General features: G+C 44.6%; 1 protein-coding gene and 1 long non-coding RNA gene across 2 annotated transcripts in view; one reads left to right on the top strand and one right to left on the bottom strand.

Annotated features, from left to right (window-relative positions):
• mpp2 (membrane palmitoylated protein 2) overlaps positions 1–23,109 on the bottom strand; it is a 507,220-nt gene that overhangs the window by 231,284 nt on the left and 252,827 nt on the right.
• On the top strand, positions 1,053–20,523 carry LOC116982029. The gene is made up of 3 exons (XR_004414333.1): positions 1,053–1,175; positions 7,356–7,358; positions 20,512–20,523. It is a non-coding gene; the product is annotated as an uncharacterized LOC116982029 (long non-coding RNA).

Consider the following 23,109-nt stretch of genomic DNA (forward strand, 5'->3'; position numbering starts at 1 on the left):
GGTAGAACACAAAATGCTGGAGTAACTCAGAGGGACAGGTAGCATCTCTGGAGAGAAGGAATGGGTGACTTTTCAGGTCGAGACCCTTCTTCAGACTGATGTCAGTGAAATGGGCGGGACAGAGATAAAATGGAGTCGGAGACAGTAAGACTGGTGGGAGAACTGGAAGGAGGAGAGCGATCGAAAGCAAGGGCTATTTGAAGTTAGAGAAGTCAATATGAGGTGCTGTCCCTCCAATTTGCACTAGGCCTCACTCTGACAATGGAGGAGGCTCAGGACAGAAAGGTCAGATTGGGAATGGGAGAGAGAGTTAAAGGGCTGAGCAACCGGGAGATCAGGTAGGTTACGACAGACTGAGCGGAGGTGTTCAGCAAAACGATCGCAGAGCCTGCACTTGGTCTCGCCGATGTGCAGAAGTTGACACCTGGAACAGCGGAGACAGTAGATGAGGTTGGAGGAGGTGCAAGTGAACCTCTGCCTCACCTGAAAAGACTGTCAGGGTCCTTGGATGGAGTCGAGGGGGGAGGTAAAGGGATAGGTGTTGCATCTCCTGCAGTTGCAGGGGAAAGTACCTGGGGAGGGGCTGGTTTGGGTGGGATGGGGCGAGTTGACCAGGGAGTTGGGGGGGAACGGTCTCTGTGGAAAACAGAAATGGGTGGAGATGGGAAGATATGGCTAGTAGTGGGTCCCGTTGGAGGTGGCGAGTGATGGAGAAATATATGCTGTATTTGACGGCTGATGGGGTGGAAGGTGAGGACAAGGGGGACTCTGTCCTTGTTGCGAATGGGGGGGAGGGGGATCAAGAGCGGAGCTGCGTGATATCAAGGAGACCCGAGTGAGAGCCTCATCTATAATGGAAGAGGGGAACCCCCGTTTCCTAAAGAATGAGAACATCTACGATGATCAAGTATGGAAAACCTAATTCTGGGCCCAGTTGTGGAGTAGACAGAGGAATTGGGAGTAGAGGATAGAGTCTTTACAGGAAGCAAGGTGAGAAGAAGTGTCGTCTATCTAGGGGTCTAACTATGGGGTCAGTAGGTTTGTAGTAGATGTCGGTCAATAAGTGTCTGTCTCCTGTGATGGAGACGGTGAGATCCAGAAACGGTAGTTAGATGTTGGAGATGGTCCAAGTGAATTTGAGTGCAGGATGGATATTAGACGTGAAGTTGATGAAGGTTGATAACAGTTGGTAACGATCTTCAGTATTTTACTGAATTTTCACACAAACACAGCTGAATGCTTGCAACATAAATACCAATATCCTTGGCCCACTTTATTTTATTTGCTGTTTAGTATTTTTGCGGAAAGAATTTTGGTGATATAATCACGCTCCAAGGAGCGGAGCCTAACGATGTGGTGAGCTAACTGCGTACACATCCCAACTGTGGGCAGCAGGTCCTTAGGTTACTGACTGTGTCTACTCATTAAATCAGCTCACTCACGTACAAATTATTTATTTTGTATATTAATGATATATGTAGGGTGTCAAACGTCTTGAAATTTCTGTTATTTGCAGATGACACTAATATTTTCTGTGATGGGGACAATTTGCAGCAGCTTTTGGAGGTGGTCACAGCAGTAATTACTAAAAACTAAAAACATGGTTTGATTTGAATAAATTCATTAAATTTAAACAAAACCAAACTTATGCTGTTTGGAAAACGCAAAATAAATACACAAGTAAAAGTAATGATAAATAATGTTGAAATAGAAAGAGTGTATGAAAATAAATTTCTGGGTGTGATTCTTGATCACAAAATCTGCTGGAAACCCCATATAAAACATGTGAGAGCAAAAGTAGCACGGGGTATTGGAGTGATGGGGAAAGCAAGGCATGTTTTGAATGAAAGAGCACTGTATATTCTGTACAGCTCACTTTTGTTACCGTATTTAGATTACTGTGTGGAAGTATGGGGCAACACCTACAAAACCACCTTACAATCACTAAGCACACTACAAAAAAGAGCTATTCGTATAGTAAACAATGTAGGATATCATGAACACACCAATATACTGTATTTAAAATTACACACCTTAAAGATTAAGGATCTGGTAGAATTTAAGACTGCACAAATAATTTATAAAGCAAAAAATAAACTGCTACCTGTAAACATACTAAAACTGTTCAAAGACAGAGAGGGGGGTTATAACTTTAGAGGGAAACTAAACTTGAAACAGCATTATGCTCGGACCAATTTAAAAAGTATGTGTATTTCCATTTGTGGGGTGGTTTTGTGGAATGGTCTTGACGAAACGATTAAACAAAGTATGAATATAATGCAATTTTAAAAAATGTACAAAAGATATATCTTTGAAAAGTACAGTAATGAGGAAGGAGAATGTAAATCTCACAGATGTTAATGATGCTTGTTCTTTTTGTTCTTTTCTTTTTTTGTTCTTTTTTTCTTAATAGCTTGATTGGAGTAGTTTTATTTGAATTGTCTGTTTAGTTTATTTTATTGAATTTTGCATTTGTTAATGGTGAAGAATGGGGGTAGGACTTGACAAGCATAGGCTTCTTCCTATCCCTTTTCGAACGAGTCTAATGTGTATTATGTTGAAATTGGCTTTTGATTTTTTAATTTATGTATACAATACAATACAATACAATACCATTAACGAAATTCTGTTTCATATGTACATATATGTTATGTATATGTGTATATGTGTATATGTGTATATGTATGTATGTATGTATGTATGTATGTATGTATGTATGTATGTATGTATATATGTACATGTATATGTATGTATGTGTGTATGTATTTATGTATATATGTATGTATATATATAATTTTCTTTTTATTTATTCATTTTCATCTTTTCTTTTCTTCTTTTTTTTAATCGTTCGAAATAAGGATATCATTCATTCATTCAACTAAATCTCATGATTCAACTGACGCTGCTGTCTAATAAACAAAATATCCCTCTCAGTAAGAAAGGGATCTTCAGATCTCGTCTACGGAATCCATGGATGAAATGTAGAATTTTTTTTCTCTCACTCTTCGTAAAACGTTATCAATGGTAATCAATTGCAACTTTTAAGACTGATCTTTGTATACTTTCGCAAAACACAAAGTGCCGGAGGAAGTCAATGGAGCAAGCAGCATCTGTGGAGGGAATGAACAGACAATGTCTCGGGTTGGGACTCTTCTTCAGACTGATGGAGTAGGGGGGTGGAGAAAGCTGGGGAAGAGAGGTGGGGTGGGGCAAAGCCTGGCAAATAATAGATGGATACAGGTGCGTGGTGGGGGGGGGGGGGGGGGTGTTTGGTTGAAGGATAGAGTGAATGATAAAGATTAGAGATGAAAAATGTGTCAGATAAGGAGAGGAAGGGAGTGAAATCTAGAGCCTGAGAAAAAGAAGGTGAGGTGATACTGTGAAGAAGGGGGGAGGGGCAGGATGATTGTTGAGGTGGTAACGGTGGGAGAAATGCGTGCACATTGGAGCGGGTTGGGCGGGACACGATAGTGGGGTAGAACCTGAGATTGGAGATTCAATGTTCATACCAAAGGGTTGTAAGCTGTATATTTACACAAATTTGTACTGTAAAGGTTAAGATAGTGATAAATAGTCTCTAGAGGGAAACAATGCACTGTAAAAAGACAGAAAGGACGTCACTTATCCATGTTCTCCAGAGATGCTGCCTGACCTGCTGAGTTACTCCAGCACTTTGTGTCTTTTTTTTAAAACCACACCTGCAGTTCCACGTAGAAATAAAGTCTGAAGAAGGGTCTCGAACCAAAACGACACCTATTAATGTTCTGCAGGATGCTGCCTGACTTACTGAGTTACTCCAGCAATTTAGTTTAGTTTAGTTTAGAGATACAGTGCAGAAACAGGTCCTTCGGCCCGCATATTAATGCTATCCTACACACACACTTGGGACAATTTACACTTATACCAAGCCAATTAACCTACAAGCCTGTATGTCTTTTGAGTGTGGGAGGAAACCAATGATCTCAGCGAAAACCCACTCGGGGGAGTTTGGAGAACGCACTAACTCCATACAGACAGCACCCATAGTCAGGATCGAACCCGGGTCTCCGGCGCTGCAAGACAGCAACTCTACCACTGTGCCACCGTGCCGCCCGTACACCTCCTGTCTTTTTTCATGAGTAATCTATATCTCAACTCGAGGAAGTGAGTGACTTACTCTGATTACCTTAACCCATTTCCCCGATGAAGTACACGTGCAGTATTTATCCCTCTTCTTGATTAAAATACAGTAGTAATCTGCAGCAGATTGAATCTACTTAACAAGAAATGTAATTTAAAACATGAATCAGTCGCAAACACTCAAAAAGAGGATCTAATTTGTTTGTGTTGAAAGATAAACTTCAGGACAACTAGTAGAGGTCTTCAATGATTATGAAGGATAAGACGCTGACAAGACTGGCAAACTAAAGTTGCATCTAGAATTCTAAATGTCAGAGTTCAGTAAGGTGACAAATTTGCCTTTCCCTGTGAAAAAGCCATATGGTATAATGTGTTTCATTTTTATTCTATTAGATGAATTGACAAAACCCCCTCTTCAAGAGTCAAGAGTGTTTAATCATCTAACAGAACAGTGCAATTTTTACTTGCAGCAACTTCACAGGCCTGTAAACATAAATATATTATATATGGATAATATATAATAAACAAAAACAATAAATCAGTAACTGCAATACTACTGTAAAAAAAATTCCATAGAACAGCCCAAGAGTCATACAGCATACTGTAGGCCCCTCAGTCCAACTTGCACACGTCAACCAACATGTCCCATCTACACTAGTCCCACCTGCCTGTGTTTGACCCATATCCGTCTAAACCTTTCCTATCCATGTACCTTCCCAAATATTTCTATTTCCATTGCTATATGTTCCATTACAATAACAAAGGCCTGCGTGCTGGTTTATATCACTGCTGCAGATACTGTGGCTCCTGTTTCCATAACTACAGAGAAGTTGCTGCTATGATGCAGGGTGGAGCACTGTCCCTCGTCTCACTGATGCCCATGGAAATTACAATGTATGGCTCCTTCAGGACTGAAATACACAAAGGGAATTGCATTAAATCAATCAGCTTTTTTTAAGATAGTGCAATTTGCTTTGGTTTCGTAGTGGTAATTAGGTGCACATTTTTGGGTGGATTGCACAGAAGCCCTTGCAGGGTAAAGAAACAGTTGCTTGGGCAGCTTACAACCCAGTGTCATGAACATTGATTTCTCTAACTTCAAGTAACCCTTGCATCACCTCTCTCTCACTGTCCCTCCCCCACCCTAGTTGTGTATAAAGGGCCTGTCCCACATGGGCGTCATTTGCACGTCATTTACGCGACATCATTTACGTGTCACGACGTGTCATGGTGAGGCGTGGTGGCGTAGGCAGTGACACGCGGTTGCGCGCGGTGCCCCAGGATTTTGGGATTCACAAAATCTTTGCACGCCACCTGCGTGACGCGCAAATGACGCCCAAGTGGGACAGGCCCTTTAGTTTCAATGTCTTCCTGGGGAGTTTCACAGTCTATCTCATTTACACCTAGCCCGCGGCTAACAATGGCCTGTTTCCTTTATCATCGGTACTTTTTTGCATTTCTTTCATTCATTTGTTCTGTATCCCTCTGGATCATCCTCTATATCTCTCATTTCCCTTTCCCCTGTCTCCCAGTCTGAAGTAGGGACTCGACCCGAAAAGTCACCTATTCCTTTCCTCCAGAGATGCTGTCTGACCCGCTGAATTACTCCAGCTTTTTGTGTCTATTCTCAGTAAAATTTAACAGACTTTAAGTCAGCTCCTTCCCTCTTTCCAACCCCCACCCCTCCTCCCGTCCCCTCACACACAATCCGACTGCCGAATCACTCTTCTTCCTTCTCGCAATGAGCCCACTTGCTGTAGGATAAATGCCAATATCAGGGCACCTTTGTATTCTGAGCTGTGTTGAAAATCAACACACAGTGGAGTTTAGATTTTTTAAACTAGATTTTCTATCTGAGTGCTCAATCTACTTATTGTTGTTCCTGTCACAAGGAGATACATTCTCAGAGACTGCCCCGTCCTCGTATGGTTGATGGATGTGCGGAATGATCATCTCATTATAAATCATGCAGACCAATCTCTCACCGATTCATCGCCCAGTATTTCTACTGATCAACCCCATTCATGGGAACAGTGCAGGAACAACTACTGCATAATACAAAATGGATATATTGAACTTGAGAGAGTACAGTCGGGAGTTATAAAAATGGTTGTGGACCTCTGAAATTTATGAGGAAAATATACCAAGTTAATTTATTGAGAAGCGATGGTGTCTGACGTGTGTAGGAAGGAACTACAGATGCTGGTTTATACCGAAGAGAGATACAAAATGCTGGAGTAACTCAATGGGACAGGCAGTATCTTTGGAGAGAAGGAACGGGTGACGTTTTGGGTCTGTTTGAAGTAGGGTCTCGACCCGAATCATCTTACATTCCTTCTTTCCAGAGCTGCTGCCTGTCACAATGTTATTCCAGCATTTTGTGACTCTCTTTGGTGTCTGACGTCTTTATTCTTAAATCTGTCAGGATTTCAGGAGCAGAGGTGTTACAGCAGAGATTGTAATTCAAAAAGGAAGCTTTTAGACTATTCAAAGCCATTGGTTCCGATGACCCACTAAGAATGGCTCGTCGGATGTAGCAAATCCTGGCAATTTGCTATTTACTCTGCAGGAGAGAGGGTACGATCTATACATGAGACACAGGAGACTGCAGATGCTGCAGGGCCAACTCTTGTTCCAATTTGTCCAGGTCTTCTCCAGTGGAGATATGACTGGCTTTACCTCATCTCCTATTCAAACTCAGGCGGTGAGGAGTGAACCACGAGCTGCCTCTGGCAAATTTGCCCAGCTTGGTGTTTAAGAAGGAACTGCAGATGCTGGAAAATCGAAGGTACCAGCTTGGTGCCTCTCCCTGCCCTGAGGAACAGAGACCACTGTAGAAAACAAAGCAATTATTTCAGTGACAATGTAAACCTTGATCAAAGGCAGTTTTCCTTCACGTTGAGCAGGATTATTCTCGTGCCCCGCTGACGCTGGCAGGATTGATAAATATTTAAAGGAAGGGGGAGTTAATGACTATAGTTGTTTGGTTAGAGGAGAATCAAGTGCCAAATGATGGCATTGTGCAAAGTTTATTGATTTCTCTTCAAGAGGAAGGCACTCTGCATGTACTCACTAAGATTACTACAAAGATTCATTTAGAAAGCTGTGTTGAAAAATAACTGCTGAGTTCTTAGTCCCAAAAAGGATAAAGTGTTGTAATCAAAAGCAAGTACAGCTAATTTCATTAACAATGTTCTGACCCATCTTCATTTCCTTAGCAATCCTTACGGGGCTAGTCAGTCACATTTGGTGTGGAACCGCAGTTGCTGGAAAACACAAAGTGCTGCAGGCAGCATCTGTGGCGGGAATGGTCATACAACGTTTTGGGTCCAGATCCTTCTTCAATATTTAATATTTAATGTGTGCTGTGCTTTCAGTTTAGTTGTTCTGCTTGAACTGCAAAAGTATTATTTCCTCAGATTGTATTAAAGTTTCAATAGTGCATTGCCCGATTTGTCATTTTAAAATGATACGGAAACGCAAGGCAAACCTTCATGCCAAATATCTCCCAGTTCAGCAAAGGTGCTTTGTTACAAAGAAGAAACATTGGTGCAAGAGACTCCAGAGACTGATTACATACCAGTCAGTTGCTCACAACTTGGGGTGGCACGGTGGCACAGCCAAATGACCAGCACCCCCACAGTTTCAGGGTTCAATCCTCATCCCAGGTGATGCTTCACTGTGGAGTTTGCACATTCTCCCAAATGAGATTCTTCTGGGTGCTCTGGTTTACTCCTACAGACTTGTGCTTTGATAGGTTCATTGGCCACTGCAAATTGTAGTGTGTATGTGAATGGTAGAATCTGATGGAAAGCAATGTGGATGTGCGGAGAATAAAATGTGTACAAGGGAGTGTGTGGAACATGTACATGAGTGTACATGGGAGTTGACTGGTGTGCAGAGACCTGGTGGGCCAAAGGACCCGTTTCATACTGCATGATGATATGATATTTTCAGTGTAGGGTGGACAAAGATAAATGAGAGCTTGACAATATTTTCATAACAGATGGCGAGAGGTTGTTAATTGGTCGGGTTCCCGATCTCTGTGTCCAGGGAACAAAATGGTGAGAAACATATGGGCACATACAGAGCAACAAAAAGAAAAATGAGAAGATTCGCAGCATAGGAGACGTGCAGCAAGAAGACAACTTTAAATGGCATGGTGGTGCAGCCGGTAGAGCTGCTGCCTCACAGCACCAGAGTCTCAGGTTCGATCCTGACCTCAGGTGCTGTCTGTGTGGAGTTTGAACATTCTCTTTGTCCACCCAATACTGAAATTATCATATAATCATGCAGTATGAAAAAGGTCCTTTGGCCCACCAAGTCTCTGCACACCAGTCGATCCCCATGTACACTCATGTACACATTCCACACACTCTCATGTACTGATGGAAGGAACGAGAATGAATTGGAAATGAAACAGAGACAACAGAAGAGTGTTTGAGAGAGAAAAATCGCATAAGCATGTTGCTAAGCATGAAGATAAGGACTTGATCTGTTTGAGTTTAAACAATAAGTAAGAATGGCTGTACTTCAGCCACTGAACTCAAAACAAAATTTAAAAAATGAACCCAACTGAATGCTGATCTACTCAGCACAGTGCTGTTAAAGTTTATCGTTGCTGGAATCAGAAACAATTTCCACTATAAATGGCATCAGAACAGTGAGGAGCACAGGCAAATATAGATTATTAAACAGATTATAGATTATGCAGCACGTTATGAAGAGAGAAATGAAGTTGAGACCAAAAGCACTAAATAATACCGAAAATGTTTGCAAATTGTCTCCTCCCATCAGTTGGGGACATAGACATTCCTGCAGATGAAGCCAATTGCACATTGCAACATGACCATGGGGAAGGGGGTATCTCTGTGCTTTAGAGAGCTAGGCATTTGATCGACCTGACCTCAAGAAGGATTCATTTACAGAGAGGTTGCAGAAGGTGACAAGAGTCTGCTGCGCAAACTGAAAATGTTAATAAACCAGTTTGATTGAAGGAAAATAGACAGCGCACTGCATCACCGAGCTGACGGCAGGTCAACAGACATAGACATTACTCATGCGAATTTCCTAATAGCTACTGTGCATTCTCTTCCTGGGAACTCTGCCAGAAACAATCAATTTCCCATCGAGGTGGATTGAGCAGACATTGATGAATACATATGCCCTCCAGGCTCAAACAACTTCATCATGCTATCTGGCACAATGCAAGTTGCACTGTAAATTCTTTGACCAAAGTGAAGACAGATGTCCACTGTCTCTGAGAAGGGAGCTCTGATATGTAGATAAATGGCTCTAGGAAGAACCAAGCCCGAAATCCACAATGTTTAACCACCAAAGACCTGTCTAAAGTGATGGATTGCTGCAGAGAAGTGTCCAAGAGTATGTGCAGAGAGAGGATGTGTGTGTGTGTGTGTGTGTGTGTGTGTGTGTGTGTGTGTGTGTGTGTGTGTGTGTGTGTGTGTGTGTGTGTGTGTGTGTGTGTGTGTGTGTGTGTGTGTGTGTGTGTGTGTGTGTGTGTGTGTGTGTGTGTGCGCGCCAGAGAGAGACAGGGAGACAGAGAGAGAGACAGAGAGAGAGACAGAGAGAGAGACAGAGAGAGACAGAGTGGGACGCTCCCGCCAAAGTGCTGGAGTAACTCAGCAGGTCAGACAGCATCTTTAGACTTTAGAAATACAGCGTGGAAACAGGCCCTTCGGCCCACTGTCCAAGATGACTAGCGATCCTACGCATTCGGGATAGTTTACAATTTTACCTAAGCTATTTAACCTACACACCTGTAAGTCTTTCGAGTGTGGGAAGAAACCAGAGCACCCGGAGAAAACCCACACAGTCACATGGAGAACGTGCAAACTCCATACAGACAGCACCCGTAGTCAAGATCGATCTCAGGTCTCTGGAGCTGTAAGGCAGCAACATTACTGCTGCGCCACTGTGCCGTCCCATCTCTGGAGTACATGCAAAGGTAACGTTTCAAGTCAGGACCCTTCACAAAACGCCACCTTTTCATGTCCTCCTGCTTGGTCTGCTGAGTTACTTCAAATGAGTATTCCTGTATGAATCCAAACCCGCCTCCAACTGCTGCAATGTGCGTTGGTCTTCTAAAGTACGTTCTGCAATAATCAAGTAAAGGGGCAGTCCCACTGCGGCGACCTAATCTGCGAGTTTAGTCGAGTTTGCCCTCGACTCAAACTCGCAGCATGGTCGACACATGGTCCTAGAAGGTCCTATGAGGTCACTGGAACTCTCCTTCATGTTCGAGGGAAGTTCCCGCATACTCCCCCCGCCCCCCCCCCCCCCCCACCTGCGCTCTCTGAAGGACTTACTGTGCAGCCGTCTTTTACCTTCCTCATCATCGCGGGTGTGAATTTCAGACAGCGCTCCCCCGCTTTCCCTGGCCCCCGCCTTTGCGCCTTATCATAAATATAACTAAATAAGAAAAAAAATGGACATTGATGAATTCAACATTGCAAAGGTTTTGAAGGTTCATAAGATACGAGCAGTTTGTTAGATCTTATGCTATTCGGGTTAAACCCTGCAAATGTCATCCCTCAACCAGAGCTGCAAAGACACCGAGCATTTCTCTTTAATGCAAGTCTTGCTTTGATTAGATTTTTAAAACTCTAGTGGCCAGATTACTATACCTAGATTATGTAGATTGATATATGTTTATTTTTTATGTTGTTGTTTTTGATATGGTTGTGACAAAGATTAAGCATATAAATTAATGCTTAAAATAGAAAAATGTAAATAAATTGTTTTTCTATTTCATTTGAAAACAACCCGGCTTTCTCTCTCCTTTGTGTTAACACAACAGAACTGTCCTGGAAGCAAATCCCAGGGATTTGCATTATGCTACCACTCATTAGGCACCCGCAATCAAAGACAGGCAGTGTTTTGATGAGAACAATAGTATTTATAATAGTATCTCTCCAGAGATGTTGCCTGACCTGCTAAGTTACTCCAGCACTTTGTGTCGTTTTGCTGCTCTATTATTTAAGGGATTCATTTCCATGGTAAGGTACAAAATGTAATTAGAGCACAACTTAACTCATTGTCAGATAACATTGGATAAACGTTACACAGGCCATAGATCATTTGCTCACCAACGCCAAGAAAACATTGATTTAATTTAAATACTCAGTATCCAGCGTCATGTTATGCCGTTTGCTTCATTAATGTAAAGCCCCTGTCCCACTTTCACGAATTCTCCCGAGTTTTCCCCTTGATTCAAACTCGGGGATGCTAGACGTAGGTACACGGGGCTATTTTGTTTACTCGTGGACATTTTTCAACATGCTGAAAAAACGTCCTGATGCCCCGAGTACCTACGGCTGGCATTTCGAGCCACTACGGAATATCTACGGACTCCTATGGCCTCGCTATGGACATTCTCCGAGTTTGAATCAAAGGGAAAACTCGGGAGAATTCGTGAGTAACTCGGGAAAGTGGGACAGGGGCTTCACACATGCACTTAATTTGGAAGGTACAGGTTTCCAGCACGAAAAATCTGTTAGACTCGAAGAAGGGTCTCGACCTGAAATGTCACCCATTGCTTTTCTCCAGAGATGCGGCCTGTCCCGGTGAGTTACTCCAGCTTTTTCTGTCTCTCTACAGTTCCTTGTTTCTATAAGACCATGAAACTGATACGCTACAATGCTAAGATCTATATTCTGCATTCTGTATAATTCCCCTTTGGTCTATCTATGGTACTTAAGTTTGACCTGACTGCATTAAGTATGGTATAGCGGATCTGTTTGGATAGCATGCAAAACAAAGCTTTTCACTGTACCTCTGTACACATGACAATATTAAACCTAAACCCTAAAGGAATTTGACACATGGAGGATTGTTCCCCTGGCTGAGAAGTCCAGAACCACGGTCACAGTCTCAAAATAAGGTCATAAGGTTATAAGTGATAGGAGCAGAATTAGGCCAATCGGCCCATCAGGTCTACTCCGCCATTCAATCCTGGATGATCTATCTCTCCCTCCTAATCCCTTTCTCCTGCCTTCTGCCCATAACCCCTGACACACGTACTAATCCAGAATCCATCTGTCTCTGCTTCAAAAATAACCATTGAATTGGATTGAAATGAGAAGAAATATCCACATTCAGATGGAGGAAGATATTTGGAGTTCTCTACCCCACAGCGCTGATGAAGTTTAGTCATTCAGGTGATTCAAAACAAATATCAATCATCAATTTCAAGGGATGTGGGAATAGCGCAGGAAAATTCCATTGAGGTCAAAGATCAGCCCTGAGTTTGATGAGGTGTGGTACAGGCTCGAAGAGTTACTCCTCTTCCTATTCCGTACTTTCTTGTAGACAGACAAGGAACTGCAGATTATGAAATCTTGAGCAAATCTTGGGTGGGCGGTGCGACTCATGTCGCAGTGGCCTCTGTAGTCCGTCTGTCTTTTTTTAATTTTCTTGTCTCGTTTGAGTGTAGTTTATAGTGTTTTTTTTAACTGGGCATGTGTGGGGGGGGGGCGGGGGGGGTGGGGAAACTTTTAAAATATTTTCCTGTAGGGTGGACCCGACCTTTTCTCTGTCGGGTCTCCGTTGTCGTTGGGGCCTAGCACAGTGGAGCGGCCTCCAACCGGAACGACCTGGGGCTCCAGTCGCGGAGCCTGTGGACCACTTACCATCGCGGAGCTGGCCGAGTTCGGAGCGGGAGGAGCTGTGGTGGTGCGCTGCAGCGGCCCGACCCCGGAGATTCGGAGGCTCCAGCCGCCGGCCCGGTGAACTGTGATATCGGGAGCTCGCGGGTCCGGTGGGAGACCGCTTTTCGGAGCTCCCACAACGCGGATTCTCCAGCCCGTGTCGCAGGGTTGAAAATGACCTGGAGCGGGGCCTTACATCGCCTGGTGCAGCTTTAAATGGCCGCGGAACTTGCTAGCGCCCGCCGGGGGCTCCAACATCAAGACCCGGAGCGTGGCCTTGGATCGCCCGGCGCGGCTTTAAATGGCCCCGGGACTTATTTACCATCACCCGCCGGAGGCTTTGACTTTGACATCGGGAGGAGAATGAGGAGTGCAGGGAAGAGATAAGACTTTGCCTTCCATCACAGTGAGGAGGAGATTCGCTGTGATGGATGTTTGTGTAAATTGTGTTGTGTCTTGGTTCTTCTATTGTGTGTATGACTGCAGAAACCAAATTTCGTCTGAACCTCAATGAGGTTCAAATGACAACAAATAAATTGTATCATTGTAAAAAAAATAAAAAATAAAAAGTGCTGGTAGAACACGGCAAGTCAAGCAGTATCAGTGGAAGGAAATGGACGGACAATAATTTTGAGATACACAAAATGTTGGAGTAACTCAACTGGTCAGGCAGCATTTCCGGAGAAAATGGATAGGTGACGTTTTGGGTCAGGCCCCTTCTTCATACTCTTTTAAAGCAATATTTCTGGTTGGGAACCTTCTCGAAAGATCCTGACCTGAAACGTCGCCAATCCATTCATTCCAATAAAGTCTGCCTGACCCGTTGAGTTCTTTCAGCACTATGTGTTTTGCTTGCATCTTCTTGTGTTCATATTGTACAGGAGAAATGGTTAGAAACTAATTAAAGGATCATAATGATCCCAATGTGTGAGGAGTAATAAACCATGAAGCATGCTTTGATACATGCACAGCCCCGAAACAAAGCTGTATAACCAGGATATGATAGCTACTGTACTGTGAAACAAAGATAACATTGGACTGATGTCCGGTAATCAATCACATAATTAATTAATGTAAAACCCGATTGCTTAATGCTGCAGATGTGTACATCATGGCCTGTGGACAGATTTAAGTGCCATCAATTTGCATGCAATTTCTCACCTAGACCCCAAAACACCATTATTCACTATTAGTCATACACGGGATTCACAAAACTATTGTGCCTGGTGATTTTCACACAATGTACATGTTGCTCTCCCATGGAGTAACTCAGCGGGACAGGCAGCATCTTTTGAGAAAAATAATTATTTCTCTCCAGAGATGCTGCCTGTCCCACTGAGTTATTCCAGCATTTTGTGTCTATCTTCGATTTAAACCCGCCTCTGCAGTTCTGTCCTACGCAGTTTGTTGCTCTCCCATGTCAGGATGAGAACTGGTCACTTCCCGTAGACAGCACCATTTTCAAGGTACCTTTTTACACAAAGAACAAATTTTATTCCTGTATTCTTTATAGACAACCATTGGGGTATTTGACTGACTTTAATCTTAACTGTGGGGTAATTGGACTCTTGTCTGCCTGTTCCATGAGGCAAGTAACAAGGAAAGAGGGACCCAGTGTGGGTGGGGGCCACCGAGAGGGAAGAGGGGACCATTGGGGCTACATTGAACACAGAATTTCCCTGTGACATATCACATGTGATTATAAAGTATCTTTCACTGAATGAATGGTAGAACAATGTATGAACATTCAAACCACACAGTGTACAAAGTTCCTCAAGGTACACCCACACTCTTGCCATGATAGCATAAAAATAGGCAACTTGAAGATGGGGCTGAGGAGCTGAGAAGATATTTGCCTTTTTACTGAAGAATGTCTTCAAAGCTGCACAACTTGCCTTGGTTTTACTAATTCCAGTAACATCTGTGAAGCTATGACACTGACATTTTATCTGTAAGTTATGCAAATCTGCCACTGTGCAGCTCACATGATATCTGTCAAATGTACTGAAACAGGTCCTCTGTTAGAAATTAACCACTGTGGCAAAGCCAGCAGGTATGGAGATACTTCACTGGTCTCCAGAATTTGGTGGCAAAAAAGCTGTTATGCTCCTGCCGAGAATCTCTTGTAATTTGACATAATTATGACTTGGTTCAGCTCTATGAGGGAAAAGAGCAACTCAGCAAATTTCAGTGAAAGTGGTTTGGTTTATTATTGTTACGGGTAAAGTGAAAGACGTTGTGTTGCGTGATATACAGGCCAATCAAGCCATGCATGAATACAATCATAGCACACACATGTACAATGGGTAGTGCAAAAGAAAAAATGGAAGGAAACAGAGTGCACAATCTTGCTCTCAGCATTAGCACGACCAAGAAACTGATTGTGTAGGAATCACAATTGTGTAGCTGGTTCACACAGTAGACACAAAATGCTGAGGTAACTCAGCAGGACAGGCAGCATCTCTGGAGGGAAAGAATGGATGACATTTTGGGTCGAGACCCTTCTTCAGAGTCTGAAGAAACCCTTCTTCATAAGTGATAGGAGCAGAATTGGGCCATTCGGCCCATCAAGTCTGTATTCAATCATGGCCAATCTCTCTCTCCCTCCTAACCCCATTCTCCTGCCTTCTCACCATAACCCCTGACACCCGTACTAATCAAGATTCTATTGTATCTACTATCTCTGCCTTATCTCCACAGATGCTGCCTGTCCCGCTGAGTTACTCGAGCATTTTGTGTCTATCCAAGAGGCTGATCGTTGACTTCAGGATGGGAAAGCCAAGGGACCGTGCACCTGTCTTTATCAGCGGGATGACGGTGGAGGGAGTCAACAACTTTAAGTTACAGCTCCAGAGAAAATGGAGATTAAAAAAAGGACAAGGACTACAATGAGGCAGTTTGAAAGTTTGGGAATATATCTTTAGTTCCATTCAAGAGTCTGATAGCAGTGGGTCGGGGTTGTAGTTACATTTAATGGTACATGCAAGCGGGCGAAATAAACTCAAATACTGTTAGGCTGGATCTATATTTAATACGTTCAACGACAGTGATTGCACGTCCAAGTGTTCATGTCGTGAAACTAGAATTCAATGTCATTAAGCTGGAAAGGGTACAGATAAGATTTAAGAGGATATTGCCAGGACTCATAGGCCTGAGGTATTGGGAGAAATTGGGAAGGTTAGGACTTTATTCCTTGGAGCGCAAGAGGCTGTAGGTATAAAATCATGAGGGGAATGGTTAGGGTGAATGCATAGAGTCTTTTTCCCAGGGTAGGGGAATCAAGAACTAGAGGGCATAAGTTTAAGGTGAGAGGGGAACATTTTTTATTGGAACCCAAGGGGCAACCCGTTTCCCCAACAGAAGGTAGCGGGCATTTGAAATGAGCTGCCTGGGTAAGTAGTTAAGGCAGGTACAATAATAACACTTAACATACATTTGGACAGGTGTATGGGTTTGAAAGGTTTGGTGGGATAATGGTCAAGCACAGGCAGATGGGACTAGCTTAGTTGAGACATCTTGGTCAGGAAGAACAAAATAGGTCAAAGGGCATGTTTCCATGCTGTGTGCCTCTATGCCATTTTGTCAAGCAATAACTGGTCAAATAACATAATAAACAAAAAATAAAATATTATTGTGCTGCAACCATCCCCAAAGTGAAAGCAATGGGCATATGTAAGGATTTCCTGTACTGAGCCAGCTCTTTGCATTGGAATATAGATCAGTCCAGCCCAGATAGGCACAACATGTTGGAGTAACTCAGCGGGACAGGCAGCATCTCTGGAGAGAAGGAATGGTTGACGTTTCAGGTCAAGACCCTTCTTCAGACAGCACAGGATCAGACAGCCAGCCTTCAGCACCACAAGGTCCATGCCAAACATGATTCCGATTTAAACTAAATCTCCACTGCCTGCTCGTGATCCATATCTCTCTATTCCCTGTATAATGGAATGAATGAATGATACTTTATTATCACATGTGACAAGTCACAGTGAGATTCTGTTTTGCATGCACAAGGTATGCAAAGAGTCGCCACATAAAGGATGCCGACCAAACTATGTGCCCATCTCAAATTACCTCTCCAGACTGTCTCCTACAGCTGAAACATTTATACAAATAAAATTCACATCATCACTGAAGCTCGATTTAACATCTCCTGGTAAATTCATATATTTTGGTTCTGCCGCACTACTTCTCACCACAGGTCAATCGAACCTTCAATGATTCTTGATTCTATGAAATGAGTAACAAACGTCACCGTTGAATTGCCATTATTCATTAAACAGGCCATTTTCTTAAATATCATTCGCATTATCTGCCTGCTGTTCTGTGCTGCAGTTGGAAAAAAGAGAGAATGATATAATACAGCTGCCAATATCTCCCTTCAGAGGGTAATTTGTAATTTAAATGTGAAACTAATTCTTTCAGTATGAGCTCTTTTCATGAGGAAATTAATTCCATTTAGAGATATCTATTGGAATCTTGTTCTGTGGTTGGGGAACAATTTTGCCTTTGGCCAAGAAAACATTAAAACAAACTAAATTTGGACACTTTACAAATACCCTACTTTCTGTGCTAACATACGTAATTTCAGCTGTCAGCTCATTGGTAACATGGATTAATACCTTAATAGCTTTACGGTGAGAGGGGCAAAGCTTAAAGGTGATGTACGGGGTAAGTTCTTTTTTTAAATGTAGTGATGTGATACACTGTGATACACTTGGCCATACACTAGACCTAGAGCTTTCGTCTGGTCTCCCAACTTGTAACACAGATATTATTGATGCCTGCCTATCTGATCATAGTGCTATTATATTTGATATATCTCTGCCTTTCTCTCCCTCAAAATCCCATCTCCCTGCTCGCTACTCCCGCTACGTTAACTCCACGACAGCCAATAAGTTCTCTGAGGCTCTCATAGCCGCCCCCGACATCTGCATTATTGAGGCGTCCACCCCTCACCTCAGTACCGACGACCTCATTTCTTTAATCAATAATACCTGCTCTTCCATCCTGGATTCTGTTGCTCCTCTTAAAATGAAAAAGCCTAAGCCTAAAGGCGAGCCGTGGCTCAATGATACCACCAGAGCCCTAAGAAGAGAATGCAGAAAATCAGAACGGAAGTACAAATCTGATAAGCTTCAAATTTCCTTTGAACTCCTGAAAAATAATCTTGACAAATACCAGGAAGCAGTAAAATCTGCAAGAACTAAATATTTTTCCACCCTTATCTCCAAAAACGCACAAAATTCCAAGGTCCTTTTTAGCACCATCACCTCCATCATCTGTCCTGCCACCAGCACCAGCCTAACTGGGTCCCCTGCTAAGTGCGAGGAATTTACCACATTTTTCACCAGCAAGGTAAAGAATATAAGAACAAATATTTCCCCTCCCACCCGTGACCTGGCTGTCTCATTGGTCTGCTATTCAAAATTAGACAGTTTCCAATCCATTACTCTACCCTCCCTTGTAAAACTGATCACCACCATGAAACCTACTACCTTCCCCCTCGACACTGTCCCCTCTGCCCTCCTAAAGGACGTCATTACAACAGCTGGTCCCAGCATCCTCGCCATCTTCAACAGCTCTCTGGCCACTGGCACTGTACCTACCTGCTTCAAGCATGCGGTGGTCCAACCACTCAGGAAAAAACCTAACCTCGACCCCACCTTGCCAAGCAACTACAGACCCATTTCTAAACTGCCTTTCCTCTCAAAAGCCCTTGAAAAGGTATTTTATTGGTCACATTCACATACACCGAGGTGTAATGAAGTGAAATGCTTTTTGCCATTTTGCAGCACACAAAAAAAGAATACAGACATAACACCAATGAGAGTCTTAAACACAAAGAACATTCCTCCACCATGGCTCCCACCATGAGGGAAGGCACAAAGTCCAGTCCCCAACCCCAGTTCACCCATAGTCGGGCCTATTGAGGCCTCCACAGTTGCCTCTCACGGAGGCCCGATGTTCCTGGCCGTTCTCGCCGGGTGGTGTTGCTCCGGCGTCGGGAGAGTCCTCACAGCGGCCTGGGAACCCTGGAACGGCCGCTTCCGCACTGGAGGCCGCGGCTTCCGAAGCCAACAAGGCCGCAACGGTTGGAGCTCCACAACTGGTGATCTCGTCGTGAGATCCCAGGCTCCCGATGTTAAGTTCAGCGCCGCCGCCCGCAGCTGGTCGCTCCACAGTCCCGCAGCTCCGCGATGTTTTACCCGGCGGTCTCAGCTCACCGGAGCTCCAGCGCAGCGACCCAGGCAAGGCATCGCCCGCTCCACGATAGCGCTCCAGTGCTGTGCCGCCGCTGAAGCCGAGGTTCTGGGCGGTCCGCGACAGGAAACGCCGCTCCAGGCCCGCTGGTAGGCCGCGAGGACGGGTCGAAGCTGCAGCCCAGAGAAATGCTGCCTCTCCGACCAGGTAGGGACCCTGAAAGGTAGTTTCCCCCTCCCCCCCCCCCACCCTCGGACTCAATCAAAATGATAGCAGGCAGCCTTGGAAGCCTTACCCCACTACTCAAACCTCACGTCAAAAATCTTGGCGTGATATTTGACTCAGCACTGAAATTTGACAAACAAATCAATGCCGTGATAAAAGCTAGCTTCTTTCAGCTTCGGATGATAGCTAAAATAAAACAATTCCTCCAGTTTGATGACCTGGAAAAGATCATCCACACATTCATCTCCTCCCGCCTAGATAACTGCAACTCCCTTTACACTGGCATCAGCAGTAGTTACAATCTTCCCTGTCCCGCCTGCAACTGGTCCAAAACGCCACAGCGAGACTCCTGACGGGCACCCGAAAAAGGGACCACATCACCCGGATCCTGGCCTCTCTCCACTGGCTCCCTGTGCGGTTCCGCGGTAATCTTCAAAATACTCCTCCATGTCTACAAAGCCCTCAATGGTCTTGCCCCCACCTACATAAAAAGTCTTCTCACCCACCACTCCACCTCCAGGCCCCTCAGATCGGCCGACTTGGGGTTGCTGAATATCCCACGGTCTAGGCATAAGCTCAGGGGCGACTGCGCCTTTGCGGTTGCAGCCCCTAGACTGTGGAACAGCATCCTCTTCCCATCAGAACTGCCCCCTCCATTGACTCTTTTAAGTCAAGACTAAAGACTTATCTATACTCCCAAGCCTTTCCTGACGTCCTCTGAGTGAGGGCTACATGTATATATGTATGTAGTTTGTTTTGTTGTGCTATTCTTATAACAAATGTAAAGCACTTTGGCCAATGAGAGTTGTTTTTTAAATGTGCTATATAAATAAATGTGACTTGACTTGACTTGTGATGGTGGTGAGGCAGATATGATAGTGGTGTTTTAGAGACATTCAGGTAAGTGCATGGATATGCAGGGAATGGAGAGACATGGCAGGCTGAGGAGGTTTGTGTAACTTGGCATCATGTTCAGCACGGACATTGTGGGCTGAAGAGCATGCTCCTGTGCTATGTTCTATGTTAATTACAATAAACCCTTGTTATAACAGACCATAGTGGGGAGGGGTGGGATGATGTTCATTATTGCTGATTGTCCTCTACAAATGAGTAAGGTACTATCATTGCATAAGGAGTAGAAGCAAACAACTGCAGTTGCTGGTTAATACACAAAAGGACACAGAGTGCTGGAGTAATTCAGCGGGTCAGGCAGCATCTCTGGAGAACATGGAAAAGCAACATTTTGGGTCGAGACTCTTCTTCAGGCTCTCGGTCCGGAAATGGGCCTGGAATCCAGGTGAGTTGCTGCCTTGGCCTGCTAGTTGCCGGGGGAGAGGCGAGAATCAGCGGACTCGATGCTTGCCATGAGCAGCTGGAGTGTGGGTAGGTGGTGGTAGTAGCGGCAGGCGCGGTCTGCAAGCGGCAAGGGAGGCAATATGAGCCAGGGGTGGCGTGGGCAGCTGGGGCTATAAAGAGCAGGTGCGGCGGTACAAGACTGGGATGGTGTGGGCAGCGTGCTGGAGGAACTCAGGCTACGTCTGTAGAGGCAACATTTCGGGTCGGTACGGTCTGAAGAAGGGTCGCAACCCAAATCGTCACCTGTCCATTCCCTCCCCAAATGCTACTTTGTGCTTTTACCATGGCATCAATCTGCCCATTAATAAAACAAATCTTTTGCTCCAACTATTATTCCATGTATTAATTACTTTGTATGAAGGTGTTTGCATCCCCACCAGTCATGCATTTGATGTGCAATCATTAGTGTGCATGTGGTTTAAACTTTTATTTGCATTTTACTCTTCCATCCACCACTTTATATTAGCAGGTTCAACTGCCTCTCTAACCTCTCCAACACTAGCACATGCTTCTTCAGATATGTGGTCCAAAACTGCTCACAATACTCCAAATGTGGTCTGATCAGTGCCTTATAAAACCTCAGCATTACATCCTTGTTTTTATATTCCTGTCCATATATCTGTCCAAAGATAGACACAAAAAGCTGGAGTAACTCAGCAGGACAGGCAGCATCTCTGGAGAAAAGGAATAGGTGACATTTCGGGTCGAGACCCTTCTTCAATCTGAACTCCATCTTTTTGCGTCTATCCGGTTTAAACCAGCATCTGCAGTTCCTTCCTACACATATATCTGTCCACATGTCTTTTGAAAGTTATAATTGTATCTGCTTCCTCTGGCAGCTGATTCCACGTCCCAACTACTGGCTGCATGAACAAGCTATCCATCTTAAATCTCTCAAGAACAAGGCAGGTTATTATCTGAATGGTGTCAGATTAAGAAAAGGGGAGGTGCAATGAGGCCTGGGTGTCCTTGTACATCAGTCACTAAAAGTAAGAGTGCAGGTACAGCAGGCATTGAAGAAAGCAAATGGCATGTTGGCCTTCATAGCGAGAGGATTTGAGTACAGGAGCAAGGAGGTCCTACTGCAGTTGTACAGGAGCCATGGTTAGATCACACCTGGAGTATTTTGTGCAATTTTATTCTCCTAATTTGAGGAAGAACATTCTTGCTATTGAGGGAGTGCAACGTAGGTTCAGCAGATTCATTCTCAGGATGACGGGACTGACATATCATGAAAGAATGGATCGACTGGGCTTATATTCACTGGAATTTAGAAAGACGAGAGGGGGTCTGATAGAAACATTCAAAATTCATAAGGGATTGGACAGGCTAGATGCAGGAAAAATGTTCCCAATGTTGGGGGAGTCCAGAACCATGGGTCACAGTTTAAGAATAAGGATTAGGCCATTTAAGGCTGAGATGGTTGGGAAGGGGCGCCGTCCTATGGCTGCCTAGCCTGTAGCTGTCTGTTTTTTTCGTCTCTTTTTCTTATTTTTAGTTAGTTTAGTGTTTTGGTTTGAAGAGTTCTAGCTTTTTATGTGTGGGGGAGGGGGGAGGGGAGGGGGAAACTAATTTTCAGGGTCTCTACCTGGTCGGAGATGCAGCTTTTCTCCGGGCTGCGCTTCGACCCGTCCCAGCGGCCTACCAACGGGCCTGGAGCGGCGTCTCCTGAGGGGACCGCCTGGAGCTTCGGCATCGGTGGCGGCGGCGGCACCGGCTCAGCACCGGCGGCGGCACCGGCTCAGCACCGGCGATGGCACCAGCTCAACGGTGGCGGCAACGGCACCGGCTCAGCGGCGGCGGCACCGGCTCAGCGGCGGCGGCACCGGCATCGGCTCAGCAGCGGCGGCGGAGCTGCGGGTCGGAGGACGGCGGTGCAGCGCTGGAGCGCCATTGTGGGGCTGGCGGTGACTTCGCTGAACTGGAGCTGGGTCCGTTGCGGAGCTGCGGGTCTGTGGAGCGGCTGCTGGCGGCGGCGCTGAACTTTCCATTCGGCGCGGCCCTGTCGGCTCCGGAAGCCACGGTCTCGAGTTAGGAGGCCCGACTATGGGTGGACTTGGGGATGGGACTGGACTTTGTGCCTTTCCCCACAATGGGAACCATTGTGGGGGGATGTTTTGATGTTGAAACTATCTTTTATTGTTATGTTGTATTCTTTTTTTATGTGCTGCATGGCAAAAAGAATTTCACTACACCGAAAGGTGTATGTGACCAAAATAAAATTTGAACTTGAAAATTTGAACTTGAGATGAGGAAACACTTTTTCACCCAGAGAATTGTGAATCTGTGGAATTCTCTACCAAAGAAGGCAGTGGAGGCCAATTCACTGGATCTATTCAAGAGAGAGTTACATATAGCTCTTAGGGCTAATGGAATCAAGGGATATGGGGAGAAAGCAGGAAGGGGGGCACTGATTTTGGGTGATCAGCCATGATTATATTGAATGGCGGTGCTGGCTTGAAGGGCCGAATGGCCTGCTCCTGCACTTATTTTCTATGTTTCTCTCTCTCCTCACCTTCAGCCTATGCTCAGCAGATTG

This window comes from Amblyraja radiata, chromosome 16 (genome assembly GCF_010909765.2).
Source record: "Amblyraja radiata isolate CabotCenter1 chromosome 16, sAmbRad1.1.pri, whole genome shotgun sequence".
Taxonomy (NCBI): Eukaryota; Metazoa; Chordata; class Chondrichthyes; order Rajiformes; family Rajidae; genus Amblyraja; species Amblyraja radiata.